The sequence below is a fragment of the Salvelinus alpinus genome, chromosome 20 (assembly GCF_045679555.1).
Source record: "Salvelinus alpinus chromosome 20, SLU_Salpinus.1, whole genome shotgun sequence".
Lineage (NCBI taxonomy): Eukaryota > Metazoa > Chordata > Actinopteri > Salmoniformes > Salmonidae > Salvelinus > Salvelinus alpinus.
This window is the reverse complement of record NC_092105.1, coordinates 31866039-31891377: the sequence shown is the minus strand read 5'-3', so window position 1 is coordinate 31891377 and position 25339 is coordinate 31866039. Positions and strand designations below refer to the sequence as shown.

Below are 25339 nucleotides of genomic sequence, written 5' to 3'. Positions count from 1 at the left end.
AGCCTTCTCCACATCAAGGGAAACAACACTTTTTTGGGTCTGGGGAGATAGGAGAGAGTATAATATTCAAAAGCCCTCATACATTGGAAAACAGTTGTCGCCCTTTTATGAAACCCGTTTGATCATCAGAAATGAGATCCTGAAGGCAGGGTTCCAACCGACATCAAAAGTGAAATGGGCCAATATCCACCACATTCCGCAGGATCTTATTCTTTCTTAAGTATAAGTGAGATGGAGGCTTGGGTTAGCGTCGGGGGGAGAGAGCCCTGTGATAACGAGTCGGTGAACATAGACGCCTCACAAGTCCTCAACTGGCAGCTTCATTAAATAGTACCCGCAAAACACCAGTCTCGGAGTCGCCTCTTCACTGTTGACATCGGGATGCTGGCCTTCTAGGCAATGAGTTGTGCATGTTTGTGATTTATGTTGAAGCTCTTTAGGGTGTTGCGAGCCACACCCTGTATATACTCAGGTGAAAAGTTGTTCTTCATGATCATGAAAGCGTAGAATGTGTCTGCATTCTTATAGGTCTTCTCAATCTCCTCTAGTTTTTTCTCAAACTGCTTCTGCTCCATTTCAGAGAGGTTATTGCCAATGAACACAGTGTCTTCAGTTGATTCAGTCTTCTCCGAAGACTCAGCCCTCATGCAATTGAGTAGAATGACCTGCGGGGACCTAGATCCAATGTCCTTCTTGACACATTCCTTCTCAATGAGCTGCTGCAAATCATATGCGTCATCCATCTCCTCAAAGTCATCTAGCATGAGCAACACAGGAATCCGGGCCGATTGTTCTGTTGTCTCATACATCAGTAGCTTGACCACCTGCTCGGCAACAACAGCAGGATCAGCAGTTCTGTCCCTCGAACAGCACAACGGAACTTGTCTTTCAGTGCCCATAATATATGCATGGCTAGTGTAGTTCCACCACATCCTGGGACATGCAAAAGTTTGAAGGACACACAAGCGTTTCTCAAAGAGCTCAAAGCTGGTAGGACAGTGTTCATGATGTAGTCGAACTTGTCCCGTTTGATGAATGACATGGATCCTGGCTGCTCAGAGAAATAGAAGTTCCACCATAACACCTTTCCTCCTTTGTAGAACTTCTCCTGTATGCGAGCCTTGTCTTCATTTCCTCCCTCACACTGATTCACACACAGAATATTCAGGATGTACAGGCTGTCCTCTTCTTTCTTTTTTAACATCACTTTGCTGCCTCCTCCACAGGGTAGGAAACGGCTGGATTTCCGGTTGTCTGACCACAGGCTGAGGACGGTGCCATTAACGTCAGCAAAACTGAGCTCATATATTGATCTTGCTTTAATGTCTAATCCATAGCTGGCTTCAATCAGGTCCCTCCAGCAAGTGAATCCTTCTTCATTTTCACAGATGCAAAGTATTTGCTCTGTTCCTCTGAGCTCCTGCCAGAATGTGCTGAAGGTCTCAAGTAGAGGGTCCATTTTCTCACTCACAGTAGACAGCAATATAAAAATAACCAGGAATCTCGTGTGGTAGCACATCTTTCCGGCACAGGAATGAAATCACATTTCGTACAGACTCCTTTCTCTATTAACCAGTCATCTACATCTGAGGGTATCTCTCTTTCAATACCCCCATTGCAGAGGATCCAGCTGGTGTTTCGAGTCAGTTTTAGCTTGCTAGCAATGTCCTCGACAGCCTCTGTGATTTTATATTGTACTGGCAAGTGGACATTTATTGTACTCTGGTCTTCAAAGTACTTCATCAATCCATGTTTTGTCGACTCAGGGTCAAAGTCCAAATCAGCAGTTGGGTTCAGTTCAGGAATATATCCCAGGGATTCCAATTGAACTAAATGTGATTTGTTGGTCACTATCAAATACCTCTCGAAGTGGGACTTGTCTAAGGATTGGGATCCACCTGTTATCATTTCACTTAGTCTGGAGCCCTGGACACTACTTTTAACCACACTAAGGCGATTTTCCTCCGCTTGTTTTCTTAGCTGTGACAGCTATGACACATTGTCGACAAACCTACTGTATTCTTCCTTTGGCTTGGCAGAAGTGGTTTGTGCAAGGAGATCCCTGCTGCTGCTGTGATCACGAATGAAGAAGAGTTTCTTCTCCTTTTTCTCTGTTTCTTTGCTTTTGGATTTCCTCTTTGATGTCCTTGTATCCAAGCTGGAAACGTGATAGATGTTCTCTTGACAGATCACAAAGTCTGGCACGATGTCCACTTCTATCACATACTTCTCTGATGATGTCATATCAGGATTGAGAACCTCAACAAATCGAGGTGGTTTGATGCAGATCTTGGCTGTCTGGATATGTTTATATTCAAAATGACCCTCAATGGCTTGTGGCAGAGCATTGAGCCTCTTTGTCCAGGACGCTAACTCCCAAAACTTGTCCATGAACAAAGTCTGGCTTGTCACCAACTCCAAAATGTATGGTGCCATTAGTGCGGCTATTCATGCAGGCTGCTGCAAATCGAATAACCTCATCAGTGAACTTGTTCATTTTGCTCTCCACAGCTGCCTCTGACATATGGATGTATCCTTTATATTCATGACAGGGTTCGATATAGTCTGATGCACCTGATTCTGTGACATCAAGAACGCTGTTCACCTTGTATCTGCAGGCATCATGGTGTCGATGAAAAGGGTACGGCTTGCATGGTCTCCCAGACTGATTAGTTGTTGAGCTACTCAACTGCTCTTTCTTAAATTTCAAATGTTCATCCCGCTTGTGAATGATCAACTTTGCTTGCCCCAGTGTGACACCCACCTCTAGTAAATCAGATTTTTCTAAAAGTAAAAGACTGGGCCCGTTAATGTTCTGCTGAAGCAAGATATCTGCAAATTCACCGTCCACACAAGCCTCGTTGAGAGCCCATTGTTTCACGTGATGTTTATTACAATTCTTAATCTCATCTGTCAGGTCAGTTGGTTTGCCTTCCTCTTCATTCTGAAAAAAATAGGCTGATTTGATTGAAATTCATAAGCCATATAGATGTTAACAACAAAATCATTCACAATTGAGCAGGTTTACTCAACATTTGTTGGTGTTTTAGCGCATATTCAGCTCTCCTCACAAGCCAAACATAACAGATGTGTATACTACACAAAGCAAGCATGAAAAAGCTTTAAAAAATTGTCAGATTCACATAATACATATGTGGTCTCTGGTGTTTCTGAGAAGACAGCATATTGTGGGGATATTATACAAATTGATGATTGCAAAGTGAGTTTATATATACACTACCAGTCAACAAAAATTGGAACACCTACTCATTCAAGGGTTTTTCTTTATTTTTACTATTTTCTACATTGTAGAATAAAAGTGAAGACATCAAAACTATTAAATAACACATATGGAATCATGTAGTAACATTAACAGTGTTAAACAAATCAAAGTATGTTTCATATTTGAGATTCTTCAAATTGCCACCCTTTGCCTTGATGAAAGCTTCGCACACTCTTGGCATTCTCTCAACCAGCTTCATGTGGTAGTCACCTGGAATGCCTTAAAAGTTAATTTGTGGAATTTCTTTCCTTCTTAATGCGTTTGAGCCAATCAGTTTTGTTGTGACAAGGTAGGTGGGCTATATAGAAGATAGCCCTATTTGTTAAAATACCATATTATGGCAAGAACAGCTCAAATCAGCAAAGGAAAAGACAGTCCATCATTACTTTAAGACATGAAGATCAGTCAATACAGAACATTTCAAGAACTTTGAAAGTGTCTTCACGTGCAGTCGCAAAAACCATCAAGCGCTATGATGAAACTGGCCCTCATGAGGACCGCCACAGGAAAGGAAGACCCAGAGTTACCTCTGCTGCATAGGATAAGTTCATTAGAGTTACCAGCCTAAGAAATTGCAGCCCAAATAAATGCTTCAGAGTTCAAGTAACAGACACATCTCAACATCAACTGTTCAGAGGAGACTGTGAATCAGGCCTTCATGATCGAATTGCTGCAAAGAAAGCATTACTAAGGACACCAAATAGAAGAAGAGACTTGCTTGGGCCAAGAAACACGAGCAATGGACATTAGACCGGTGTAAATTTGTCCTTTGGTCTGGAGTCCAAATTGGAGATTTTTTGTTCCAACCGCTGTGTCTTTGTGAGACGCGGTGTGGGTGAACGGATGATCTCCACATGTGTATTTCCCACCATAAAGCTTGGAGGAGGAGGTGTTATGGTGTGGGGGTGCTTTGCTGGTGACACTTTCTGTGATTTATTTTGAATTCAAGGCACACTTAACCAGCATGGCTTCCACAGAATTCTGCAGCAATATGCCATCCCATCTAGTTTGGCCTTAGTGGGACTAGCATTTGTTTTTCAACAGGACAATGACCCAACACTTTCGAGGCTGTGTAAGGGCTATTTGACCAAGAAGGAGAGTGATGGAGTGCTGCATCAGATGACCTGGCCTCCACAATCTCCCGACCTCAACCAAATTGAGATGGTTTGGGATGAGTCGGACCGCAGAGAGAAGGAAAAGCAGCCAACAAGTGCTCAGCATATGTGGGAACTTCTTCAAGACTGTTGGAAAAGCATTCCAGGTGAAGCTGGCTGAAAGAATGCCAAGAGTGTGCAAAGTTGTCATCAAGGCAAAGGGTGGCTATTTGAAGAATCTTAAATATAAAATATATTTTGATTTGTTTAACACTTTTTTTGGTTACTACATGATTCCATATGTGTTATTTCATAGTTGTGATGTCTTCACTATTATTCTACAATGTAAAAAAATTGTAAAAATAAAGAAAAACCCTTGAATGAGTAGGTGTTCTAAAACTTTTGACCGGTAGTGTGTGTGTGTGTATATATATATATATAACACACACACTACCGGTCAAAAGTTTGGGTCACTTAGAAATGTCCTTGTTTTTGAAAGGAATACCCATTTTTTTTCCATTAAAATAACATCAAATTCATCAGAAATACAGTGTAGACATTGTTAATGTTGTAAATTACTATTGTAGCTGGAAACTGTCGTGGCAATTTTTTGTATTACCAAATGAGGAGAGTTACAAACCACACACCAGTCAGAGTTATACTTAAACTTCATCTTTAATAATATGAGCTTCACCATAGCCCTGTGACTTTCAACAATTCACTATCTATAATGAATTGTTGAGAGTCCCAACATAATGGCAACAGATCTTTTATAGCAAAGATACACCCCTCTCAACTTACATGACGAACCACAGATCTTTAGGAACTCTTCACAAAGGGCCTTTAACTTGAGAAAGGAGTATCCCATAGCCAGATAGCATTAGCTATAAATTATCGCTCAGTTTGGTCTCTAAAACGAGGTTCTAATCTCGTTCTTGGTACTTCATAGTACCAAAATATGACCAAAATTCAAGTGTCAACTCTTATATACTCCTATCTCAAATAAACCCCCTCTTCTCCCCACTCCTGGACAAGCTCACTGAGGGGAGTGACTTGCGCACAGACATTGTGGAGCCAAGAGATAATTGGTTCCCCCTTAATCACGCCATCCCTTCACATGGTTTAACAGATACATTCACATATGAAGACAATGTTCCATTCTGACCTCACCCCTCTCTGGGCCCCAAGTGACTGAGCCCTAGCTGAGAAGGGAAAAGTGCACCTGCCAACAGTATAGTCCAAAGGGATACATTCTAATGACAAGTATCTCACATAAGCATATTATATAAATAAAACATCTTATTTATCTATGTTACCCAACTAATTCTGATTCAGCCGCCACAAAACGGCAGATTTATTTAGGAATATCTACATAGGCGTACAGAGGCCCATTATCAGCAACCATCACTCCTGTGTTCCAATGGCACGGTGTGTTAGCTAATCCAAGTTTATCATTTTAAAAGGCTAATTGATTATAAAACCCTTTTGCAGTTATGTTAGCACAGCTGAAAACTGTTGTTATGATTAAAGAAGCAATAAAACTGGCCTTCTTTAGACTAGTTGAGTATTTCTATTTTTTATTTCACCTTTATTTAACTTTTACTTGGTACTCATCCCGGATCCGGGAGCACCCCCCACAGTAAAAAAGCTGACTAGCATAGCCTAGCATAGCGTCACAAGTAAATACAAGCATCTAAATATAATTAAATCACAAGTCCAAGACACCAGATGAAAGATACAGATCTTGTGAATCCAGCCATCATTTCTGATTTTTAAAATGTTTTACAGGGAAGACACAATATGTAAATCTATTAGCTAACCACGTTAGCAAAAGACACCACTTTTTTTACTCCATCAGTAGCTATCCCTAATTCGACTAAATAAAGATATATAGCCACTAACCAAGAAACAACTTCATAAGATGACAGTCTGATAACATATTTATGGTATAGCATATGTTTTCTTTGAAAAATGTGCATATTTCAGGTATAAATCACAGTTCTACATTGCAGCTGCAATCTGAAATAGCGTTGGAAGCAGCCGGAATAATTACAGAGACCGACGTCAATTACCAAAATACTCATCCTAAAACATTTCTGAAAAATACACAGCCTACAGCAATTGAAAGACACAGATCTTGTGAATCCAGACAATATTTCAGATTTTCTAAGTGTTTTACAGCGAAAACACAATATATCGTTATATTAGCATACCACATGAGCTAACATCACCCCAGCATTGAATCAAGGCAAAAGGGGCGATAACGCCACCAAAATATATTAATTTTTTCACTAACCTTCTCAGAATTCTTCAGATGACAGTCCTGTAACATCATATTACACAATGCATATAGAGTTTGTTCGAAAATGTGCATATTTAGCATCACAAATCGTGGTTATGCAATGTAATCTGTCAAAACATGGCATGCATTCTGGCCGGCGCCATCTTGGAAAGGCACCTATGTTTACGATTATTTATCGATTAGATTGACAAAAAAAATACAGGTTGGACAGCTAATGAAAGATGCATTGGTTATTAATGCAACCGCTGATTTAGATTTTTAAAATTAACGTTACTAGACATACATTGTGAGTTACAGCCAGACTAGTGCCGCAAAAAATGGCCGACAACTGCGTTTACATTTTTCCACATAAATACGGAATAAAATCATAAATAACTCTTACTTTTGGACGAGCTTCCATCAGTATCTTGGGCAATGTGTCCTTTGTCCAAAAGAATCGTTGCTTTGTTGTAAAACGACCTCTTCAACTTCGGAACTAGCAGCTAACGATAGCTACACGGCACACACATGTCCAAATCCTCAAACGCAATACTAAGGAAATTCCGAAAAATAGCAATATACTCGCATAAACTGATATAAATCGGTTTCAAATAACTTCGTTATGATGTTTCTAACACCTATATCGAATTAAATCACAGACGGATAGATCTTTGGTCAATAACGAGAGCTTTTGAGCATGCCATTCTGATGTCCTCCCTTGCGTCCTGGCGAGCGTCCAAAAGAAGGGACATCTCACTCCATTGCCTTTTATAAACTCTGAGAAACACGTAGAGACGCCATTCCACTTCTCATTGGTTACTGACATCCAGGGGAAGGCGGGTGCAGTTCATTTCGATCCATAGGGCACACAGAGCTTAACTGATCCGAGATCAGAGACTATTTTTCAGAGCTTCGCATGTCCTGTCATGATTTTCGCTGTAGAAAGAGTTCTGGTTCACCCACAGACATAATTCAAACGGTTTTGGAAACTAGAGATTGTTTTCTATCCAATAGTAATAATAATATGCATATTGTACGAGCAAGAATTGAGTATGAGGCAGTTTAATTTGGAGACGATATTTTCCAAAGTGGAAACAGCACCCCCTGTATTGAGAAAAGGTTAACCAGTTAGGCTAGTTGAGAACAAGTTCTCATTTACAACTGCGACCTGGCCAAGATAAAGCAAAGCAGTGTGACACAAACAACAACTCAGAGTTACACATGGAATAAACAAACGTACAGTCAATAACACTATAGAAAAAGTCTATACAGTGTGTGCAAATGGCGTAAGGAGGTAAGGCAATATATAGGCCATAGTGGCGAAATTATTACAATTTAGAAATTAAACACTTGAGTGATAGATGTGCAGAACATGATGTGTGTTACGCACGCCTCTGAGAAGAGGGAACGCAACTCCCTGCTACAACCCAACTCTGTGAAGTGCAAGAGGTATGAACTGTAGGTGGGAGAAAGGACGACAAAGGTAGAATTTACCGTTTACTAGGATTTATTTCCTACACGGTCATATGGGGAAAAGGGGCTGGACGGAACCAAAGCAAAGAAAGTAAATATCAAAGCTCCCCTCTCCTATCTAACCTGCCTACTCACTTAACTTACCTAACCTAACTTAACTAACTTAACACCACCTGGTGCCCTAAACCAAAATACAGGGGGTGGTCCGCCCAGGTCTTACCTAGTGTGCCTAGACAATGAATATACTACGGGTATATGTATGCCCGCGGGCCTCTTGCCTAAGCACTCCCTAAGTGCCTTCCCCTTCCCCCCTGGGAACAAATGAAACAGAATAATTATTAACAATTTCACAAACACTTTACAACAAAACTGAGTAAACTAACTCAGGCCACTAAAGAACAACAAACACAGAACATAGCAAAGCTGCTACCAACAACAACTAACATAGTAAATTAACCCAAAGCCATCAGCCTCCTCTCTTAGCAAATATCTCTCTCACAATCAAACTCTCTGCATTCCTCAGCCTACAATGATCTCTCTCTCTCTAACAATTTTCTCTCCAAAACATTCAATCTTCCTCTAATCTCTTCTCATGATCTCATCTCTTTTCTTCTGAACAGAACACTGGCTTTTATATCTTCAGGTGGCAATGGTGATTAGAGTCAGCTGCTTCTTGACGAGGGGGCGGGGTCAGCTCCAATCATCAATTAGCCTGGGGTCGACCAATCAGCTGCTTGGGGAGTTACAGGAGTCTATCTCCTGAAACACACACACTCAAATACAAAAGCTACAACACAGAAACACACTCAAATACAAAAGCTACAACACAGAAACTGGGGAACGTAACAATGTGCAAGTAGAAATACTGGGGTGCCCGAAGAGCAAAAAAAGTAAATAAAACAATATGGGGATGAGGTAGGTAGTTGGATGGGCTATTTACAGATGGGCTGTGTACAGCTGCAGCGATCGGTAAGCTGAACAGATAGCTGATGCTTAAAGTTAGTGAGGGAGATATAAGTCTCCAACTTCAGCGATTTTTGCAATTCGTTCCAGTCATTGGCAGCAGAGAACTGGAAGGAAAGGCGGCCAAAGGCGAGTGTTGGCTTTGGGGATGACCAGTGAGATATACCTGCTGGAGCGCGTGCTACGGGTGGGTGTTATTATGGTGACCAATGAGCTGAATAAGGCGGAGCTTTACCTAGCAGAGACTTATAGATGACCTGGAGCCAGTGGGTCTGGCGACGAATATGTAGCGAGGGCCAGCCGACGAGAGCATACAGGTCGCAGTGGTGGGTGGTATATGGGGCTTCGGTGACAAAACGGATGGCACTGTGATAGACTGCATCCAGTTTGCTGAGTAGAGTGTTGGAGGCTATTTTGTAAATGACATCGGCGAAGTTGAGGATCGGTAGGATAGTCAGTTTTACGAGGGTATGTTTGGCAGCGTGAGTGAAGGAGGCTTTGTTGCGAAACAGGAAGCCATTTCTAGATTTTATTTTGGATTGGAGATGTTTAATATGAGTCTGGAAGGAGAGGTTCCAGTCTAGCCAGACACCTAGGTATTTGTAGTTGTCCACATATTCTAAGTCAGAACCGTCCAGAGTAGTAACGCTAGTCGGGCGGGTGGGTGCGGGCAGCGATCGGTTGATGAGCATGCATTTAGTTTTACTAGCGTTTAAGAGAAGTTGGAGGCCACAGAAGGAGTGTTGTATGGCATTGAAGCTCGTTTGGAGATTAATTAACAGTGTCCGAAGAAGGGCCAGATGTATACAGAATGATGTCGTCTGTGTAGAGGTGGATCAAGGAATCACCCGCAGCAAGAGCAACATCGTTTATATATACAGAGAAAAGAGTCGGCCTGAGAATTTAAACCTGTGGTACCCCCATAGAGACTGCCAGAGGTCCGGACAACAGGCCCTCCGATTTGACACACTGAACTCTATCTGAGAAGTAGTTGGTGAACCAGGCGAGGCAGTCATTTGAGAAACCAAGGCTGTTGAGTCTGCCGATAAGAATATGGTGATTGACAGAGTCGAAAGCCTTGGCCAGGTCGATGAAGACGGCTGCACAGTACTGTCTTTTATCAATGGCTGTTATGATATCGTTTAGTACATTGAGCGTGGTTAAGGTGCACCCGAGACCAGCTCGGAAACCGGATTGCACAGCGGAGTAGGTACAGTGGGATTGAAAATGGTCGGTGATCTTTTTGTTAACTTGGCTTTCGAAGACTTTAGAAAGGCAGGGCAGGATGGATATAGGTCTGTAACAGTTTGGGTCTAGAGTGTCACTCCCTTTGAAGAGGGGGATGACCGCGGCAGCTTTCCAATCTTTAGGAATCTCAGAAGATACGAAAGAGAGATTGAACAGACTGGTAATAGGGGTTGCAACAACGGCAGCGGATAATTTTAGAAAGAGAGGGTCCAGATTGTCTAGCCCAGCTGATTTGTACGGGTCCAGGTTTTGCAGCTCTTTCAGAACATCTGAAAGATCTATCTATCTGGATTTGGGTGAAGGAGAAGCTGGGGAGGCTTGGGCAAGTAGCTGCAGGGCAAGTAGCTGCAGGGGTTTCGGAGCAGTTGGCCGGGGTTGGGGTAGCCAGGAGGAAAGCATGGCCAGCCGTAGAGAAATGCTTATTGAAATTCTCGATTATCGTGGATTTATCAGTGGTGACAGTGTTTTCTAGCCTCAGGGCAGTGGGCAGCTGGGAGGAGGTGCTCTTATTCTCTATGGACTTTACAGTGTCTCAAAACTTTTTGGAGTTAGAGCTACTGGATGCAAATTTCTGTTTGAAAAAGCTAGCCTTTGCTTTCCTAACTGACTGTGTGTATTGGTTCCTGACTTCCCTGAAAAGTTGCATATCGTGGGGTCTATTCGATGCTAGTGCAGTCTGCCACAGGATGTTTTTGTGCTGGTCTAGGGCAGTCAGGTCTGGAGTGAACCAAGGGATATATCTGTTCTTAGTTCTACATTTTTTGAAAGGGGCATGCTTATTTAAGATGGTGAGGAAATTACTTTTAAAGAACAGCCAGGCATCCTCTACTGACGGGATGAGGTCAATATCCATCCAGGATACCCGGGCCAGGTCAATTAGAAAGGCCTGCTCGCAGAAGTGTTTTAGGGAGCGTTTGACAGTGATGAGGGGTGGTCGTTTGACCGCGGACCCATAGCAGATGCAGGCAATGAGGCCGTGATCGCTGAGATCCTAATTGAAAACCACAGAGGTGTGGTTGGAGGGCAAGTTGGTCAGGATAATATCTATGAGGGTGCCCATGTTTACGGATTTAGGATTGTACCTGGTGGGTTCCTTGATAATTTGTGTGAGATTGAGGGCATCAAGCTTAGATTGTAAGACTGCCAGGGTGTTAAGCATATCCCAGTTTAGGTCACCTAACAGAACGAACTCTGAAGATAGATGGGGGGCAATAAATTCACATATGATGTCCAGGGCACAACTAGGAGCTGAGGGGGGGTCTATAACAGGCGGCAACAGTGAGAGACTTATTTCTGGAGAGATTCATTTTAAAAATTAGAAGTTCGAACTGTCTGGGCATAGACCTGGAAAGTATGACAGAACTTTGCAGGCTATCTATGCAGTAGATTGCAACTCCTCCCCCTTTGGCAGTTCTATCTTGATGGAAAATGTTGTAGTTGGGGATGGAAATCTCAGAATTTTTGGTGGCCTTCCTAAGACAGGATTCAGGCACGGCAAGGACATCAGGGTTGGCGGAGTGTGCTAAAGCAGTGAGAAAAACAAACTTCTGATGTTAACATGCATGAAACCAAGGCTTTTACGGTTACATATGTCAACAAATGAGAGCGCCTGGGGACACACAGGGCCTGGGTTAACCGCTACATCACCCAAGGAACAGAGGAAGAGTAGGATGAGGGTACGGCTAAAGGCTATCAAAACTGGTCGTCTAGTGCGTTGGGGACAGAGAATAAAAGGAGCAGATTTCTGGGAATAGTAGGATAGATTCAGGGCATAATGTACAGACAGGGGTATGGTAGGGTGCGGGTACAGTGGAGGTAAACCTAGGCATTGAGTGACGATAAGAGAGGTTGCATCTCTGGATGCACTAGTTATGCTGGGTGAGGTCATCGCATGTGTGGGAGTTGGGACAAAAGAGGTATCTGAGGCATGTTGAGTGGGACTAGGGGCTCCACAGTAAACTAAAACAACGATAACTATCCTAAACAACAGTATACAAGGCATATTGACATTAGAGAGAGACATAAAGCGAGGCATAACGCAATCACAGGTGTTGATTGGGAGAGCTAGCTAAGACAACAACGGGTAAGACAACAACAGCTAATCAGCTACGACAACAACAACAGGTAAAATGGCAATGAATGGGCAGAGAGGGTCAGTTAACTACACACATGGCCTGTGTTTGAGGCTGGGGCCGACAGATAAACCAAATAAACCAAATGGAGTACCGTGATTAATGAACAGTCCAGCAGGCATCAGCTATGTAGCCAAGTGATCATAGGGTCCAGTGAACAGCAATAGATGAATCAGGGAAGCCGCTTGGTAGTCGTTACTACGCTAGCAAGCGGGAGACATGGCGTTCAAAAAAAAAAAAAAAGTTAGCAGGCCGGGGCTAGAAGAAGCATCTTCACCGATGTCCGGCAAAGGCTGGTTGAGGGCACAATGGATGGAATTACGTTGGCAGATCAGTCGTGATGGATCGGCGGGGCTCCGTGTCGACAAAGGGTCCAGGCCAGTTGGCAAAAGAGGTATTGTAGCTGGAGAAATTTTGTTTGCTAGCCGGGAGATGCGCCTGGCTCGAGGCAACTGGTGCTAGCTTTGGGACAAGGGCGTTAGCCACTATAGCCACTCGGTAGCCGCTAGCTAGCTGCGATGACCCGATGCAAAGGTCCAGAGCTTACGACAAGAATCCGGTGATGTTCTGGATTCTAGTCATGTCAGTGAAGAGTCTGGGAGGCATCAGCTGTTTAGCCGAGTGATCATAGGGTCCACTGAGCAGGCTGGGAGATGGGCCTGGCTCAAGGCTAGCTTCGGGGCTGGGCCACTCGGTAGCAGCTAGCTAGCTGCAATGATCAGGAGTAATGGTCCAGGGCTTACGGCAGGAATCCGGTGTTGTAGTGGAAAAAAACAGGCTAAAAGCGGCTGATGTCTGTGCTAAAGGTAAAGGCCTCTAGCAGTGGCTAACGATGACTAAATAGCTAGTAGCTGGTTAGCTTCTGATGGCTAGCTCATGATGGAGGTTCTGGCTATAAGGTCTAAAAATAGCAGATCCGTATCACATTGGGTGAGGCGGGTTGCCGGAAGGTATATTTAATTTAAAAATGGAAAAAGAGATTGAAATATATACAAAGACGAGAAAAGAAAAAAAAAGAAAAGAAAAAAAAGTTACACGGGAGAACGACAAACAATGTCTGCACTGCTACACCATCTTGGATTGTATGTATCTGGAGCATCAACATTTGTGGTTTCGAGAAATTGCCAAGAAACTGAAGATCTCGTTGCTCGTCAACTTAAACAAGATCCCTTCACAGAACAGCTCAAACTGGCTCTAATCAGAATAGAAAGAGGAGTGGGAGGCTCCGGTGCACAACTGAGCAAGAGGACAAGAGTCTAGTTTGAGAAACGCCTCACAAGTCCTCAACTAGCAGCTTCATTAAATAGTACCTGCACAACAGTAGTCTGAATTTCAACAGTGAAGAGGCGACTCTGGGATGCTGGCCTTCTAGGCAGAGTTGCAAAAAAAAAGCCATATCTCAGACTGTCCAATAAAAAGAAAAGATTAAGATGGGCAAAAGAACACAGACACTGGACAGAGGAACTCTGCCTAGGAGGCCAGCATTCCAGAGTCGCCTCTTCACTGTTGACGTTGAGACTGGTGTTTTGCGGGTACTATTTAATGAAGCTGCCAGATGAGGACTTGTGAGGCATCTGTTTCTCAAACTAGAGTCTCTAATGTACTTGTCCTCTTGCTCAGTTGTGCACCGGGTTCTCCCACTCCTCTTTCTATTGTGGTTAGAGCCAGTTTGTGCTGTTCTGTGAAGGGAATAGTACACAGCGTTGTACGAGATCTTCAGTTTCTTGGCAATTTCTCACATGCAATGGCCTTCATTTCTCAGGACAAGAATCTTCTGAAACTCGTCACTCGAAAGTGCTTTGTTTCTGGCCATTTTGAGCCTGTAATCGAACCCACAAATGCTGATGCACCAGATACTCAACTAGTCTAAAGAAGGCTAGTTTTATTGCTTCTTTATTGAGAACAGTTTTCAGCTGTGCTAACATAATTGCAAAAGTGTTTTCTAATGATCAATTAGCCTTTTAAAATTATAAACTTAGCTAACACAACGTGCCATTGGAACACAGGAGTGATTGTTGCTGATAATGGGCCTCTGTACGCCTAAGTAGATATTCCATAAAAAATCAGCCGTTTCTAGCTACAATAGTCATTTACAACATTAACATTTCTAATCAATTTGATGTTATTTTAATGGACAAAAAATGTGTTTTTCTTTCAAAAACAAGGACATTTCTAAGTGACCCCAAACTTTTCAACGGTAGTGTAAATATACAGTACCAGTCAACATTTTAGACACACCTGGGTGGCTACTTTGAAGAATCTCAAATATAAAATGTATTTTGATATGTTTAACACTTTTTTGGTTACTACATGATTCCATATGTGTTATTTCATAGTTTTGATGTATTCAATATTATTATACAATGTATAAAATAGTTAAAATAAAGAAAGACCCTGGAATGAGTAGGTGTATCCAAGCTTTTGACTGGTACTGTACAACCTTGATATATGCTGATAAATTTCACTCATGCTGAAAGCTCAGACCTTTATTTGCAGACCATTCTTACCCTCCACACTCTCACATCAGGCCAACACTCAATGTCTTGCTACTGTATGGCTGAACATTTTTCGATATTTTCCCCAAGCAAGTACCATAATAAATATATGACCAATTCTCCAGACAGAACGTCATTCTCCAGACAGAACGTCATTCTCCCGACAGAACGTCATTCTCCAGACAGAACGTCATTCTCCAGACAGAACGTCATTCTCCAGACAGAACGTCATTCTCCAGACAGAACGTCTGGAGAATGGAGAATCTCAGGTAACTCCCAAATTAACCCTGTATCTTTTATTTGCCTCAGGTTTTAGTAGATGTTATTTTGGTTTGATCATATATGTAGGCTACTATGGCCTTTCTGCGTTTGATAGGCAGATTCTGTATTTTCAACAATGCAAGAAGACACATTGATGAAGTGACTATAATCGAAGAACCAGTTTGTCATGGTGACATGAGGATTTGTCAAATATGTCACAGTATCCAACATTGGGGCTCCAGTTTACCTATAGTACAGCATAAGATTGCAGGCAGCAATCAACTGTTCTGTGTGGTCCCATTGAGTAAAGTGAGTCAAATCTAACTTGTACATTTCCAAAACAGAGCAATATAATGCTGGCATCGGAGGCATCATGCTTTCTTTGAATAAGGACGCACTGCCCAAGTCTGACAGATGATGGCGCCTCAAGCACAAGAGGGGAATAACAGGTACCCTAAAAGAAGAAGACCTGAAGTTATTTTTTCGTTGCAGGTTAGGAGAATTTAGGCATACGATTAGGAGAATGAATGTAGCAGGTTAGGAGAATTAGGTTAAGGCTAGGAAAAGGGTTAGGGTTTAGGGATACCAAAAATGCTCTCCTAAACGGCTAGGAAAATCACTTCCAATCGTCGCTGTATCCAAGTGCTGTGAAAAGAGTGTGCCCCTTATACGCAAGGTCCAACCATAGAGATAGATATAGGAACCATATTTATATCTGTGCCATTGTAACGTCTGTGACAGCACGAGCAGCACTATTGAGGCTTCAACTGTCACGAGAATTTTCAATCCCAATGATAATAACTAACAATCAATAGCTTTGACCAATCCCCGAGGTTTGTAAGACCATGGGTTTAATAATAATTAGGCAAAGACTCAGCTCATGCAAAAGATTAGTTCAGTTTATTCAGAGAACGTTCTAAAGTCAAGAATGCAAAACACAGTCTTTATAACACACACAAACAAGTTCAAATGTTAAACTACGCCTTGCTCAGACAGTCAGTGTTTTTCCACTACACAGATACATTGTTTAATCTGCAACATGTTTCATAATTTTCTGCAAGCCTAACAGTTTCTCCCCTCCACGTGTGGAGACAGAATGTCCTGTAAGGAACACAGTAGTACAACTTGTCTGTCGATAGCTCCTCTTATCATTTGTTTCCCACTTGCACCCTGCTTACATACTAAAAAGGAACAATAGATCATTGTTCTAATTCTGACTAAAACTACACACATCAGATTATAGTTTTATGATTCTAATCAATTTCATACAATTATATGGTTTCAGAGTGGAATTATTTAATCATTATCTTTAAACATATAAATTCGAATCACTTCCATTCGTCGCTGTATCCAAGTGCTGTGAAAAGAGTGTGCCCCTTATACGCAAGGTCCAACCATAGAGATAGATATAGGAACCATATTTATATCTGTGCCATTGTAACGTCTGTGACAGCACGAGCAGCACTATTGAGGCTACAACCCATAGTAATCCCCACACAATTGACTACTTTAACATGGTGGGTGATGGCAATGTCCAATAGCAATTGCAATGTCAATGCTAAAACAAGTTATATCCATGAAGAGTCCTCTATCTATCTTTATGGGTCCAAGAGAAATTCAAACACCCATTTCATGCCACTTCGATACAACTACAACCGGAAGTTACTTATTTGTAGCATGTTATAGGAGAATTAGGTTAACGTTAGGAAAAGGGTTAGTGAAAAAATGCTCTTGTTACCTGCTAGGAAAACCACTTCGGGTCATAGCTGTATCAATGTGGCATGAAAATAGTTTGTCCCGTTTTGTGTGAGTGTTCAAAAAGGATTGTATATGCTTTATTTATTTTGTGTTTTACAACAAGTAAGTCACCTATGACAAGTAACTACTCATCAATACAAATAAACGATAACTGTAAGTGCCCTCAGTCATTACTGAACCAAGATATGTCTAGACCAAAATGAAGTACTACTGAGAGCCAATCTCCCAAATATGGACAATATATAGTTGGAGGCTTTGAGAGGGTGGTAAGACTTTTGATGGTAGCCTGAGTGACTCAAAGGTGTCGTGTCCTGATGATTAGCAGGTATTTGTAGTCCATATATTACGGTGGCAGATGGCTGCAATCGGAGAAGCTCATGGGAGGTGACATGTCCCTTTGCATGCTGGGACATTGTAGAATGTGGCAGACTTTTGAGGTCTGCAGGGTCACTGCACAGAAGATGGTGGCTGATCAGACACAAAGAGATACAAAAGCCAGATATCCTAACCGTTTGCACCAATAGGGACAAATCACATGTTAAATTCCCTTTTGAAATAGGTTCAAACATAGGGGAAAGCTTAGTAAATCTGGCCCATATTCTTCTACCTGTGTCCACTTTCCTCCTCTCAGTACCTGACTGGATGAATGACAGACAGGCGTGTGATTGATCCTCCTGGGAACCCTGTCACCTGCTAGGTCTCCCTGTTTATGGGGGTCTGGAGACACCTGCTTAGTATGGATGTGGTGGTAATGGCCAACGATGTATGTATGTCTATGGTGATAACTGAGGTCTCCATCATGCTCAGGGGATTGAGAGCTGTCAGAATGATATTATGATGACAAATGTATCTCTTAATGACAGTATTCTCTGGTACAGGGTTTCCCAAATTTGGTCCAGGGGTGGGGGGGTGTTAGGCTTTTTGAGTCTGAATCAGAGTACTTAACACACGGTAGAGCTATTATTTAAGATTCCTCTAGATTTAACAAAATTACAACACATTTTTGGGGGGGATTTGTAAATCCTTATTTCATTGACTTTGACTTTGACTTTTCTAGCAGCATGACTCTGAGATATTGTATTTTTAGGGTAATTTCTTGTTTGTGACAGACTGTTTGGTTCCCGAGATTCGTTCTAGGGTCTAAAACAAAGATGTCCAGCTGCGTTTTACAATATTTGCCACTGAAAAATGACACATCACAGCAGCTCTAAAGCATTCCAGAGATGCTCCAGCTACTCTTACACCAGCCTAACTCACAGATCTTCATCTGACATTAGGTTGAGCTATCTATATGGTGAGGCCTGGTAGATGTCAGTACATAGCATTAACGCCGTAGCACGTTGGTTACCCAGAGTTCATGTTCTAGGTTCCAGTGGACAGGGGTGAGTCGCCAAGCTTAAAGGAATCCACACCATGTCATGGGCTGAGGGTCAGGAGGTTAGAAGAAAGGGGTCAGAGGTTAGAGGTGAATCCACTGGAGCTGGTTGGAGACTGGGATGTGAGGGGTGGCATGGTGCTGCACAGTCCTAGAGATAGAGTCATGGTTGGTGCACCAAGGGCGAAAAGCATCTCTACAGTCCAGTTATTGCATTCTATGCTCCCATGTGATTTATTTAACAATGTTTTGACCACTCAGGTCTTCATCAGGTCCAATGGTCACACAGCCCCATGCAGGGCCACAGAGTGGAACATTATGCCCCCTGTTCTGTGGTTCTTTCTGTCAGCCCCTGTGGGCTGGGTGGTGGGGGGCTAGGAATGTGGGGATAGTATGCTTCAGAGAGTAATTTCTCATGTGGGAAGGGAACACATATACATACTGTCCATGATGATAATGGCTGATATTGTGTAAAACATGTGATCTACAATGACTGATCTGAGCTTCACATGCTTATTCTTTGAAATGTTTGATTGGATGTTCTATATGTCTTTTTCAGAGATACTTGGTGTGTATCTACTCTTTGTAACTCATGGGTTGTATCTGAACAAAACCGCAATCTGCTTTTTCCTCCAGTTTGTAATTTAAAAAGGAATCATTCTACTCCTTCACCACTAGAGGGCATATCACAGCTATTCTACAGTGAAGTACCCGAGCATTCAAATTGGCCTGAGCTGTTGAGTGAAAGAACCATTTTCCCTTCTTCACACTTTTTCTCAGCCATTGTTTGCCGTCCTGCTGAAAGTTTTTACATGCAGAATTGAAAGGCGTGTGTGTGTTCTCTCAAGGGCCAAGCCATGAAAATGACCCTGATCGTCTTGCACCATTTCTGCCGTAAACTGCAGCTGTCCGCTCAGTGTTAAAACATTTCTGTATGGCTGTCTGGCTGAACGAATGGCTGACTGGCTGGCTGAAAATAGGAAGAATAACTATTTAATTCTGGGATTTTCCCCGGAGACGGTTAGTTTATTTTCTTGCACTCGCATATTTTTTTTGTTACAGTGATTTAGAGGACATTTAATACAACACTGTTCTCATGGCATTCTTCTTGATTTAAAAAAAATCCTAATTGATTGAAATATTGCATTTTTATGTTTGTAATATGCAGCATTTGTAGAATAATTACTCACAGAAAATGTCCCAAATCATGTTGTATTCAACATTACAGAGTGCATGCACTGTTCACTCAGTTGTAAATTCAAATAAAGTCCAGGCCAGTTTCCCACAACCCTTCAGTCACCCAGAGAGCAGCCAGCAACACAATGCTCCTCAAATGCTCTTAAAATACATGACCTCATTGACCTCTTTGAATTATAACCGCTAGGATTGGCCCTGGCTGTAGCACAATATGAGGCTTGTGATTGTGTTTTAATTCTAATGGCAAGCAAAAAGATGGCTTCCTCCAAAAGAGAGAGGGGAGCTGAGATGGGTGGATTTATGGGCCTTGTCCTGGCGGCCGGCCTCACATCCTCTCTGATCTGCTTTTACTCCGACGACCCCTGACCTCCAGAGTCATTAGAATGCTCTCTGAATGGTCCCATTGGCCCTCAGCCCATCTCACACTCACTCACTGCTTGTTTTTCGAATCAAATTACTCTATTTAACAGCCGCCGAGCCGCCTGGCCGGGCCAACTCCATCCAAACACACATCTGTTTGAAATTGTGACTGGCAATTATTTTATGTCATGTGCAAGTTTATTTTTGTCCCCCCGTTCACTTTTGTTTGTTGTTGTTTGTTTTTCAGTAAATGTCTCTTTCTCTGCATTGCTAATGGACAAAACCCAGTAGGGATTCTGGCTCCTGGAACTGTGCTGTCACAAAGGCTAGTGGCAGGGCCGGACTACTGCATTTGGGGCCCCGGGACACCGACCTACCAACCACCCTCAGCTAACTTACTGCATTTCAAGAGAAAATGTTGCAGTTTTAATTCAACACTTTTTTCTACGTGGCAAATATTTTTTTTGTTTTATAGGTCATCTCATGCTGTTCACATTTTTTCTGTTCACATTTTTCCATGAGGCTGAGATAAATGTTTTCAGTTTTAAATTAAATCTACTGCTATTCTACACATTTCCCTGTATGCCTGTTTGGTAATCCGGCCCTGGCTAGTGGTGTGGCCGGAAAGAGGAAAATGGAAAACCACAGTGAGGTTTTTAATTCTGAAATACAAAGCAGGCAGATTTTTTATTCTATTCCGAGTGAGAGAGAAGGTTTTTCAGACTGTCACTAAGTCAGAGAGAGCCCTGTCTGTATCGCTGCCAGATCATCATTTTGTCTTCATTTTGTCTGTCTGTCATTCATGGATGTTAAAACATGGTCTGGTGGGAGAGGAGATGTATAGACTACACTGATATAAAATGAAATGTTTTATTGGTTTAGTCCACGTATGTGATTTACTAGCCTGACGACTCACACAAAATTCTTTGCTACATACTTTATTCTAAGTCTGCCATCATTGAAGTCATTTATGGTGACGAGGGGCGACTGAATCTTCTCTAACAAGAGTATCAAAGCCAATGACACATTTTTAATCCGCCGCTTTACCCATGTGTGATCTGGCTCTGGCCCACAACCCATTGGTGTCTGCACCAATCAGACAGCCCAGAATGTGTTCGCATTCAGTGAAGGGTCAGGGAGGTACTCAGATCCAGAGTCATTGCAGACAAGAAACTAATGTCCGTGGGCGTGCTGTAGCGTTTGGCCGGAGCAAGGAGTCTGGGTAGCCAAGCAAGTGATTTACTAAGATAGGAGAGGCTGTATTCTTCTTGTATCTCATATTTGTTGCCTGTTGGCTGATACCAACTATAGATAGTTTTAAGCCATAAGTGTAAACATGTGTGCATGTGCATGCGTGCTGCGCACATGCTCTCTCTGTGACAGAACATCCCTCACATTCTTTCTGCCCCACAGTTGGATCACATTTAAAGGACAATCACTCCAGTTATGTCCTAACCTCATTTATTCTTCTTCCAGTTGGCTTTAGACCAGAAACCCCTTTGTCCTCTGAGACCTTGTTCAAACAGTGTACTTAAGGGACAGCCCAGGCCAGGCCAATGTTCTCACAATATCCTCTGGTTATCCAGTGATAAAGATGTCTTCCACAGATGTCTTTAGTCAATGGTTGATAGGGCCGAAGAGAGTGGTGGGAGAGGCCAATATTCCTGGACCTGGCGATAACGTTCCCTCTGCAACAACTGGCCCCATAATTGCCACAGAATATAATGGGCGTCTTCATGACCATTAAACTGGCCTATGATTAGTGGCTAAAACCCATCATGGTGAATTTTTTCAAGAAGGATTGGTTTGTCAAAAATATTTCACTTTATTTGTTTGACAACATACAGTCATACACTCAGTAAGTATTCAAACCCCTTGCCTTTTTACACATTTTGTTACGTTACAGCCTTAATCTTGAATTGATTACATATTTGTTTCCCATACCCCATAATGACAAAGTGAAAACAGGTTTTTAGAAATGTTTGCAAATTTATTACAAATAAAAAACAGAAATACCTTATTTACCTAAGTATTCAAACCCTTTGCTATGAGACTCGAAATTGAGCTCAGGTGCATCCTATTTCCAGTGATCATCCTTGAGATGTTTTTACAACTTAATTGGAGTACACCTGTGGTAAATTCAATTGATTTGACATGATTTGGAAAGGCACACACCTGTCTATTTAAGGTCCCACAGTTGACAGTGCATGTCAGAGCAAAAACCAAGTCATGAGGTCGAAGGAATTGTCAGAGAACTCCGAGACAGGATTGTGTCGAGGCACAGATCTGGGCAAACCTAGCAATCGGGGGAGAAGGGCCTTGGTCAGGGAGGTGACCAAGAACCCAATGGTCACTCTGACAAAGCTCCAGAGTTCCTGATGGGAGAACCTTCCAGAAGGACAACCATCTCTGCAGCACTCCACCAATCAGGCCTTTATGGTAGAGTGGCCAGACGGAGGCCACTCCTCAGTATTAGGTGCATGACAGCCCACTTGGAGTCTAAAGGACTCAGACCATGAGAAACAAGATTCTCTGATCTGATGAACTCTTTGGCCTGAATGCCAAGTGCCACATCTGGAGGAAACCTGACACCATCCCTACGGTGAAGCATGGTGGTGGCAGCATTATGCTGTGGAGATGTTTTACAGCAGCAGGGACTGGGAGACTAGTCAGGATCGAGGGAAAGATGAACGGAGCAATGTACAGAGAGATACTTGATGAAAACCTACTTCAGACTGCTCAGGACCTCAGACTGGGGCGAAGTTTCACCTTCCAACATGACAACAACCCTAAGCACACAGAAAGGACAACACAGGATTGGTTTCGGGACAAGTCTCAATGTCCTTAAGTGGCCCAGCCAGAGCCCGGACTTGAACCCAATTGAACATCTCTGGAGAGACCTGAAAATACACTCCCCATCCAGCTACGCTCCCCATCCAACCTGACAGAGCTTGAGAGGATCTGTAGAGAAGAATGGGATAAACTCCCCAAATACAGGTGTGCCAAGCTTGTAGCATCATATCCAAGACGTGAGGCTGTAATCGCTGCCAAAGGTGCTTCTGAATACTTATGTAAATGTGATATTTCAATTTCTAAAAACATGTTTTTGCTTTGTCATTATGGGGTTTTGTGTTTAGATTGATGAGGGGGGAAAAAACAATTTAATCAATTTTAGAATAAGGCTGTAACATAACAAAATGTGAAAAAAGTCAAGGGGTCTGAGTACTTATCGAATGCACTGTACTTAGGCTTGTGGTTTGCTTATAAGATTCCTGGATAAAATAGTCAATAATTGTTTGCAAATGATAATATTCATATGTTTATGATAAATGTGTTGTTTATCATGAGAATCAGGTTTAACTGTGAGGACTAAATTCACTAACAAGGATGTCCAGGGGAATGCACCGTACCACAGTGATGGACACCAGAATCTCTAGCTGGTGATAATGCCAGTCCAACTGTTTTGGCCCTGCACCCCCACCCATGTTGATGTGACGTGTGAGAATCCTTTCCCACCTAAAATGGAAGGTTTTGACATGTTGCTAGTGCTAAAAGCCCAGATATTGGTGTGGGGTTTAGCACTGTGCTTAAATTACACTAAAAGGGGCTAGTAAGTGTCTCCTCTCTCCATCCCTATGGGCAGAATGACTGAGGCTATTGTACATGTTCTGGGGGCTAGTAGCAAGCAGCACAGGTCGCCATAAGAAGCAACACTTAAAGTGTAACTAGAATTGCCTTTCTAATGCTGATTTTATGAATTTATTGAATTGTTATTTCAGTGCTATTTCAGTGTCTTGGGCACCTAGATGAAATAATGATCAGTGTCATTACTGTGTATTAATCAGAGCTTGTTTTATGTTGTCTTAATAAACTCCAAGTGCAACAGAGTCACTTAGGCAGATGGAGGGATATTGAAAGGGGCATATCATGAATAATTACAGGTGGATTATACAGTGACATCCAACTGGGAATACACTGGTTGAATCAATGTTGTTTCCACGTCATTTCAATTAAATGACATTGAACCAATGTGGAATCGATGTGTAATTGACGTCTGTGCCCAGTGGGATCTATGGTTCGAGTGCCACGGTGGTAGACCTCTTTAGCTTGGTTAACATGTGTGTGTGTAAGGAAGTAGTAAAACGAGCTGTCTCTATTTGCAGTTATCTGTTTGCTGTTCGTCTTTTATTTGTTCATCAATTCATGTGTGTACATTTTCATTCTGACATGTATGAGAAATGTGAAAAAGGACTAGGGAACACTTTTACCCAAGATAGGCACTACACTGGAGAATACCAAACAAGTGTCTTCCTAGAGTTCCCTGAAAACTGATTGGTTGTGAAATAACATGGCTGTCTTGGGGTATGCTGATTGCTCCTGCTAGAGCTGTTGGTACAGAGATGGGTTTCCTGTTCCTGTGTGAGGGCAGGAGGGCATGCAGGCAGGCGGGTGCTCTGGGCGGATAGGCCTGTCAGCGCTGTCAGCATCGCACCACAGCTGGGTGGGTTCAAGTACTATTTGTCATAATTTCAAATACATTAGCTGGGCTTGATTGATCTTGCCTGTCGCAATGGATCAAATACAATAGTCGCAAAAGTGCGAACTCCACCTACCTGGCACTCCAGACAGGCTAAAGAAAACACTCAAAGTATTTGAAAGATTTCAAATAGTATTTGAACCCATGTCTGCATCGCACCACAGCTGGGAAACCTCACTGCTCTACTCTGCTGTACAGCTGGAGTCCATTTTAGGTAAATGTGAACTGCTGGCCACAGCACAGCGTTTTATTTAGCATTGCTTGTAAAGCCACGCTGGTGGAGAACTGAAGAGAAGGGCACACGAATGCGCACGCACACACAAACACATTGTTTTATAACTTCATAATTAACTGTGTATTTGTTAGGGCGCATGCAAGTGGTTTGAAAGAATGACCTTCCTAACTTTCACAAGAATAATACTCTCATATAAACTGGAAGCAAAACCACAAGGCCATGTAAAATGGTTTCTACTATTTTATCACCGGCCATGTAAGGGGTTATGTTTGCACTGTTATGTGCTAGTAGCTAGCTAAATCATCTGCTTTTCTTTTCTGTCGTGTCTTAGTTGTCTGCACATGTAGCTTGTTAAAGTGAATATCAATAGAAACATCTTCAAGGCACCTCAGGCGATCACGATCTAAAATGCCTTCTGAACAAACCCCCAGGCGTCGAGCCTCAGCTAACTCAGCTAGCTCTCTGACACTCAGTAAAATTTTAATTACGTAGAAGATTTTCTAGGGCCTCTCCTGGGGGATGTTCAGTGTACTGCAGGAGAGATGCCTTTCATGTTGGTGCATGGCACTAACCTGACTTGGGGTCGATGTATGGAGAGAGAGAGAGCCAATGACACACTGTCCTTATGATAGTTAATGAACCCTTTT

General features: G+C 42.4%; 1 pseudogene; it reads right to left on the bottom strand.

Annotated features, from left to right (window-relative positions):
- Nucleotides 1-392: 392 nt before the first annotated feature.
- LOC139547101 (sterile alpha motif domain-containing protein 9-like) overlaps nucleotides 393-25339 on the bottom strand; it is a 29157-nt pseudogene continuing 4210 nt past the window's right edge.